Genomic DNA, 8,052 nt, shown 5'->3' on the forward strand with positions numbered 1-8,052 from the left:
GATGTTTTAAACAGTGAAAACAACTATGTTACCATGTGATATCATCTGTATAAACCATTTTTATTTCGGCTTTTTTAAGGAAGACAAAATAATTCACCTTCGTAAGTCCCATTGTGTTCACAATCTTTGTCTCTTCTCTCTATCTGTGTATAGCTAGCAAGCATTAATTTCAAATAATTTTTTGTCTCGCCAAGAATATTAAGACATGTTTTTTATGTTAAATATTTTGTTTTTATAAATTTTCATTCATTAAAAATTAGTAGATGTAGTTTTTTAATTCAATTACGTCAATTTATATTGAAATGATAATATGTTGTTAATATTGTTAAAAACTTTTTAATATAATTGAGTTGAAAAGTTTTATATGTATATAATTTCTAAGCTTAAAAATTAAAATATATCAAATTTTAAATAAAAATAGATTATAATTTTATATTAAAATTTAAATAGGTAAAAATATATTTAATTCCGAGAAAAAACGAATTATTTTTTAGGTTAGAATTAATTTACGTTCAAATTTAAAATGAAAGATTAAAGAAATTATATGAGAGCTTTTTGCCATATATGACAGGTGTATGATGTACCTTTCGTAATTTATGGCTGATACATCTTCTACATATGTCATATTAATTTGAATTTTATTTATTGATGAAAAAAGTAATTTTCACGTTAATTCTAGGTTTAATACTTTATTTTGTCTCCAGTTTTGCTCGATAATATTAAATTAGTTCATCTTTTACAAAATACGTCAATTACGTTATATCAATCCGTATAATCAGGAAAAAATAATTAAAGTCATTAATTCTATTATAAATGAACGTAGAATGTTTTGGAATGACTTGGTCTTACGGTGTATTAGAATTTCAAAACACTCCAACGGCTTTATCGGAATATGTCATTTCAAATATTATTCAAAACCTTACAACGGAACATTTTCCAAAGCGCATCAATCCTTAGCTAAGTCTTTTTCTTTTTCTTCTTTTTTTGAAGAAATATGACAGGATTAACTTATCGCGTTAATTAATTAATTTGTATTACTTTTGTTATTTTTTAAAACATTTATCTCAAAAAAAAAAATGTATTAAGAAGTTAGAAATAAGATTGAAATAAATAAATATTATCTTTGTTAATCTATATTCATATTACAAAAATAAAGAGAGGTGACTGAATGACGAAGGCGATGACTCAAGCACATCAACGGATATAATTATAATTATTAATTATAATAGCATAATCACAATTGCACTTTTTAAAGACTGAAAACGATAAAGTTAAAGAATGATTAAAGTTAAAATTGCTCACAAAACAACAACTATTTGACAATTTCTTCCCGAAAAAATAAAAAAAGGTTCACCCGATTGTATTTAGGATTAATTTAAATACATGGATATTCTTCTATAATGATGTAACTATATTTTAATTTTTTATTGCTAACTGTTCATAATAATTAATTTGAAATTTTATTTAGTTTTAAATTAATTGACGTAATGAATTTCTTTTAAAAAAAATATCAACATGTATTTTATGTATTGATTTCTAACGTCTGTATATGGAAGTAGTGTAAGAAGTTAATAAAGTTAAAAACTAAATACATTTCAAATGAATAACATAAAAAGTTTAAAAGTTTTTAATTCATTTAAATAATTTAATAGGGAATGTTTATATTTTTTGCAAAATGTTATCTTTGTGAACAGAAAATAGAAACGTTTTAATGTCTCTGAAAAATGCTAAATACACGTTATTTAATTTTGTTACACAATAATTGAGTAAGATCTAACTATATTCAAGAAAAAAGACAAATAAATGTATGCTTGTGGAAAAATGTTGAGATACGTCAAACAATGACATATTTTAAATTAAAATAACTATTTATATATTGATTGTCTTAAAAAAAATACGTTTAAATTAATTGTAAAATTTTGATATATTGTGAGATAGTTGATGTACAATTTAAATGTTTTTTTAATTGTTCGACACATAAAAATATCGAGACAAAAAAAAAACTCAAATGTTCACAACACTATGAATTTTAAAAAATTTGGTTTTGTATTTCCACAATCTAGTAATGTAAAAATAAAATAAGCTACCACAAGTAGTAAAATTTATCCATATAATTAAATAAATAAGTATTATTTAGTATTTAATGAGTTTAATTTAAGTGTTTTAACTTAATTAATTGATATTCTTCATATTTTTTAACTTTCTATTAATTTATGGATAACATTTGTAATTTGTAACATCTTAATACTAGTGTAAAAATCTTTTATAGGATATAGAAACAATGAATATAAAAATATAAAAATGATAAAATTTTTATATCGATTTTAGAATATATATATATATATATATATATATATATATATATATATATATATATATATATATATATATATATATAGCTTCTAATATCATTATTTGATTTATTGCATATACCTTGAAACACACAAATAAAAAACCATTGCGAAAATTAAAAGGAAACTGTTTTAAAAGTAAAAAATTTTAAAATATGAGAAAGATGGATGAATAATTAAACCTACATTTATAAACATTATATCCACATCAAATGTATATAGATTTTTTAAATACACAGTTGGTATATTGATTATTACAACTTAACTAAAAAAGAAGAATATGTAACATTGAAAGAAAAATGAGCATGAATGAGAATAATTTCTCAATTTGATAGAACATGTATATTTGTCTTAATAGTGGTACGATTTGAAATTCATGTTACCTACGAGAATGGTATACTCATATATACATAAATTTAGTAAGAGGGTGAGCCTTTAATTTACCAACTTGTATTCAACACTTTTGGAAAAGATGTGAAACTAGAAATTTCGCAAGTATGCATCAAAGAATCCATATGATATCACACACTTCAATTTTTCCAATAAAACTGCGATATGATTGTTTCATTTATTGGAAATTTTATATCGATTAAAGATAAGATAAATATAAAATATATAAATAGATGGAAATTTCACTTTACAACCATGTTTTGTGAGATCGAATTAAATTTAAAGTTTATTTCTTAAATGATATCAAAGTCTGATTCGAGCTTATCCTAACAATATTTGTTGTTTGTTAAACTTATTATTCTATCGGACCGCTATTAAACCTTAACACAACATAAAGGTAAATTGATATAATAACTCTCAAATTAACCTGACTAGAAGAGATTCTCCTATCATTTTATTAAATAAGTTTATATTAACTTCAATTTTACAAAAATTGATTTCCAAAATAAAGATTCAAGATTCATTATGTTTTGTGACATAGGTTAATTGTGCAATTATTTTTTATCAATTTGATAGAAGATAAAATCTAAAGTTCTTGATTTGAGTTTATTTGAATTTAAAGAAAAAAAATGAACTAAACTGAGTGAAACCAATCCAATTAAAAAATGTGTTAGAGTTCAATTTTATTACGTTGTTGGCTTCAATTGAGTGTAATTTTAATATCTATTTTTTTATATAAGTTCATTATCAATAATTATGGATATATAAAAATAAAAAGTTTGGAGTGGTATAGAAGAAGACAAATTCTTACACTAAATTCTCTAATTAAAGTTCAAAACACTATGTTCATAATAAACTCCAATCACACATAAATATACCCAACTTTACTTTGAAAATGCATAATTTTATCCAAAAATTATGCTATAGTTTCTCACTAAAAGAATAAAAAACATTTTTTTTATATTATGATAAACTTACTTGAAATGCATAATAAAAAATATAAAAGTATTAGCGTAATTTTATTTTAAAAAATTAATATATGATATTAAATTTGTAAATCACACATTTGATATACAAATTAATTACTATAATATCGGATTAAGCTTCACAATTGAATAAATATAAATTGGAAAGATCCAAATTGATAAAATTTCTATCCATAACCTAGCTAAACATAGAATACGTAACTAATCACAATTTTAATTAAATATATTGTATATTTTAAAGATAAACCTCGACAGTTGTATAGTTAACGTATTAATTAAGGATGTTGTTTCGTTATATTCCTTTTTTATACTAAAAAACAACCGTTTGAAATTGCAGGTTCCTTTGACCCTAGTGTGCTGCAAGATTGCTTGTTTCATACATACACAACTACACCAAATCACTAATAATAATATTTTTAGATACATAAAATTGTTACATAATTTAACACGATCTTTATTTTTTTTTTCTTTCTCTTTTAAACAAATAAAAATTTATTTTTTTATGGTCATTTTATTTTATAATTTATGTCATATAAATATAAAAATGTATCAACCTACCATTATTCTTATATTTATCTAAAACTGTTTCTGAAAAAAAAATGTTATTTTCACTTTCACAATCATCTCATCACTCAATCACCACCGGACTAAATACTCTCAATTTTCATTATATAAAAAATACTAATATAATTCCAAAAATTTTCATTAAAAAAAACAAAAAATCACTATCTTGAAAATATAAAACACGTTTAATAAGAGGAAGTTTTAGGAGAGCTAAAATTACATTGAAAAACAACAAAAAAAACAAGCCTACTTGCCAAGGCTACACCACGTGTTTTCTCACCAAAATTCAATTTAAAAGATCGTGAAACGGCTTGGTCCAAGACCACAATAGAGTATCAATAACATTGCCTATAACAAATCCCAACACTAATTATGTCGTCTAGGGTTTGGAAGACGTGTGTACTATAGGGTCGAACGACTTAGAAAAAGTGAGTTATACCATGCAAGACGGATCGTCCTGAAACAACCAGGATAACAGTACATTATCCGGATTGACAGATAAAGCCAAACAATTCCTGTAACGTCAGACAACATCATTCGACAGATAAGTTTTCTCTGAAAGAATTAAGGTAAATGGTAATTAGGGGTATTGGGCCGATGTTGGACCAAGATTAAAATTTCACTAATCTCAAGCCCAAGTCAAAAACTATAAATACAAGTCAAATGTAAGATGTAGGTGATCACCTTTACTGTGTATTTAATATTATTTCTCTAATTTTCGTACAGACAATTTGTTGACTTAAGTATCGGAAAACCTTTGACAAGTACACTCCAGACAGTAAAGTGGAGACGAAGACCAGATGATCAATTATCGAATGAGAAATTGTGAAAGTGTTTAAAGTGACTCGACCTCGTACCCGAAACAATTATATATTTTTTTATACTAAAAAACAACCGTTTGAAATTGCAGGTTACTTTGACCCTAGTGTGCTGCCCTAGTGTGCTGCAAGATTGCTTGTTTCATATACATACACAACTACACCAAATCACTATTATATCCACAATAATAATATTTTTAGATACATAAAATTGTTACATTAATTTAACAAGATCTTTTATTTTTTTTATTTTCTTTTTTCTTTTAAAAAAATAAAAAATTATTTTTTATGGTCATTTTATTTTATAATTTGTCATATAAATATAAAAAATGTATCAACCTACCATTATTCTTATATTTATCTAAAACTGTTTCTGAAAAAAGAATGTTATTTTCACTTTCAATATCATCTCATCACTCACTCACGGGACTAAATACTCTCAATTTTCATTATATAAAAAATACTAATATAATTCGACAAATATTCCTAACATCATTATAAAAAACAAAAAATCACTATCTTGAAAATATGAAACACGTTTAATAAGAGGAAGCTTTAGGAGAGTTCAAATTACACACTGAAAAACAACAAAAAAAGATAAACAAGCCTACTTTCTAAGGCTACCCATTACAACGTTTGAAACATAGAGCACACCACAGTACGTTTCTAAGATAAGCATTATAAAAACTTTTATATTTATTTTACACTATTTTTTATTTTTTTATTTTCTTTTTCCTTAAAAAAAATCATTTTTATGATCATTTTTCTTTTTATACTTTGTGTCATATAAATATAAAAATATATCAGCCTACCATTAGTCCTATATTTATCTAAAACTGTTTCTGAAAAAAAAAATATTTTCACTTTCACGATCATCTCATCACTCAATCACCACCGGACTAAATATTCTCAAATTTCATTACATAAAAAATACTAATATAATTCCAAAAATCATCATTAAAAAAAACAAAAAATCACTATCTTGAAAATATAAAACAGGTTTAATAAGAGGAAGTTTTAGGAGAGCTAAAATTACACTGAAAAAGAACCAAAAAAAGATAAACAAGCCTACTTGAGGCTATACCCATCACAACGTGAGAAACATAGAGCATACCACAGTAAGTTTCTAAGATAAGCATTATAAAAATCGAGACAAACTCACATTACAGTCTATCATATTGAATAATAATATAACATTTTTACACTGCATGTATTATTTATTTTAAGGACAGACATGAACAAAGTAAAAACGCATTAATTAAATGTATTATTAATTCTAAAGATTAAAAGAAACAGTTACTGTATATGAAGAAAATAGTTATACAGTTCTATATAGGTTGACGCATGAATGAAGGAAGTTGTTTTTATCATAGTCATACTTTTCAAATTTTGAAAAATCCGTGGGCAGTGTCCATTTGATTCATACAACTAGGAGCAATCAGCGGCTGAATAGTTTCTTTTATCTCTGCTTGCAACTGCATCATCATCTCTAACAAAATAGTTTCTTTTAACCACAGTTTCACAGAAATCCCATCAAACGTACAGAAAAGAAACATCGTAGAACTTAGAAAATTCCTTAAAAAAGAAGAAAGAAGAAGTTCATAAAATAAAGTGTGTAGTTTTGTACAGTAAGGTGATGTGGTAAAAATTTACTGGACATTCACATTTTGTGTCTCCAATTGTATGAAACAGAGGAAGCTAGCTAGGTACGTAGGATAGAAGAAAGAAGGAAGCTTTATTGCTAAGACTAAGTATAAGTGACGTATGAAATATGATGCAGAGAGTGGTAGAGTAAACTAAAGTGAGGGTGGACCATTGACAGCAGAAATAGCGAAACAGCCATTAATGACACTTGTGAATCCCACATGTTGGGAACTGAAAGCACCCAAATTTCAATTTCAGACTGTATCAAATGATTTCGTTGTGGTTGGTACCAAAAATGAAGGAACCAATCCATTCAGTGGAAACCAAACGCACCGTTCAATCCCAAATGGGTAATAGCGTTTCAGAACAACACTGTTGCGAAAACAACTCATCGGAAAAGGCCGCGCAGAACGAGTCCAATGGCGGAAACATCCAACTGTCCACCACGTCGACCATCACGAACGAGTCAACGGACGAGTCAAAGCTGTCTTCGATGTTCGGAAGCTCCACTATCTCGCTCAGTTCGGATTCTTCGGAAGTTTCTGTTTCCGAGTCCGAGGTTTGTGTTACGGAGTCGAATTTAGACATGGAGGCGGCGGCGGTGGCGGCGGCTTGAATGTCGCGTGGGGAGCACGTGAGGGGGCGGGGGAGCAGGTCCGCGATTTCCGGGAAGTTGAGGATTGCGGATTGGCCTTTGATGGTGAGCGCCGCCACGTCATGGGCCCGCGCCGCCATTTCCGGGGTGGCGAAGGTTCCGAGCCAGATGCGAGACTTCTTGCGCGGTTCGCGGATTTCCGAGACCCATTTGCCCCAATTGCGCTTCCGTACGCCGTGGTACACCGGGTGCTTGCTGCAGTCTCTGGGCCTCTTGGCCCGGGCATGAGCCTTTGGACCCGAATGCGAGGACGGTGACGACAACGTAGAAGAGATTGTTGTTTGTGTCATTGTTGAAACTCAAGAGTGGGAATGAATGTCTGGTTTGGCAAACAGATAGATACATATACATATAGAGAGAAGTGTAAAGATCAAGACTCTAACGTATAGCATAGGGGCATGGTTGGAAGAAAGTGAAGCGGAATGAGGACACACCATACATGGCGTAAGCCTTTCGTAGTGAATAATACGCTCTCTTACAGCGACCCTTGACCTACCAATTATATATTTCACACACTTGGTTCACTTTTTTAACCATCCACCCAAAAATATCATACATCAAAACGTTATTACATGCTAAACTCCGTTACAACAATTTAAATTCAATTCTATTAGTTTTTTATTAACACTAATTACAATCTTAAA

At 28.0% G+C, this 8,052-nt stretch overlaps 1 pseudogene; it reads right to left on the minus strand.

Annotated features, from left to right (window-relative positions):
- Positions 1-6,685: 6,685 nt before the first annotated feature.
- LOC124842018 (dehydration-responsive element-binding protein 3 pseudogene) lies at positions 6,686-7,791 on the minus strand (annotated as a pseudogene).
- Positions 7,792-8,052: the final 261 nt, after the last annotated feature.

Source organism: Vigna umbellata, chromosome 11 (assembly GCF_029865625.1).
Source record: "Vigna umbellata cultivar VRB3 chromosome 11, Vumbellata_1.0, whole genome shotgun sequence".
NCBI classification, from domain to species: domain Eukaryota; kingdom Viridiplantae; phylum Streptophyta; class Magnoliopsida; order Fabales; family Fabaceae; genus Vigna; species Vigna umbellata.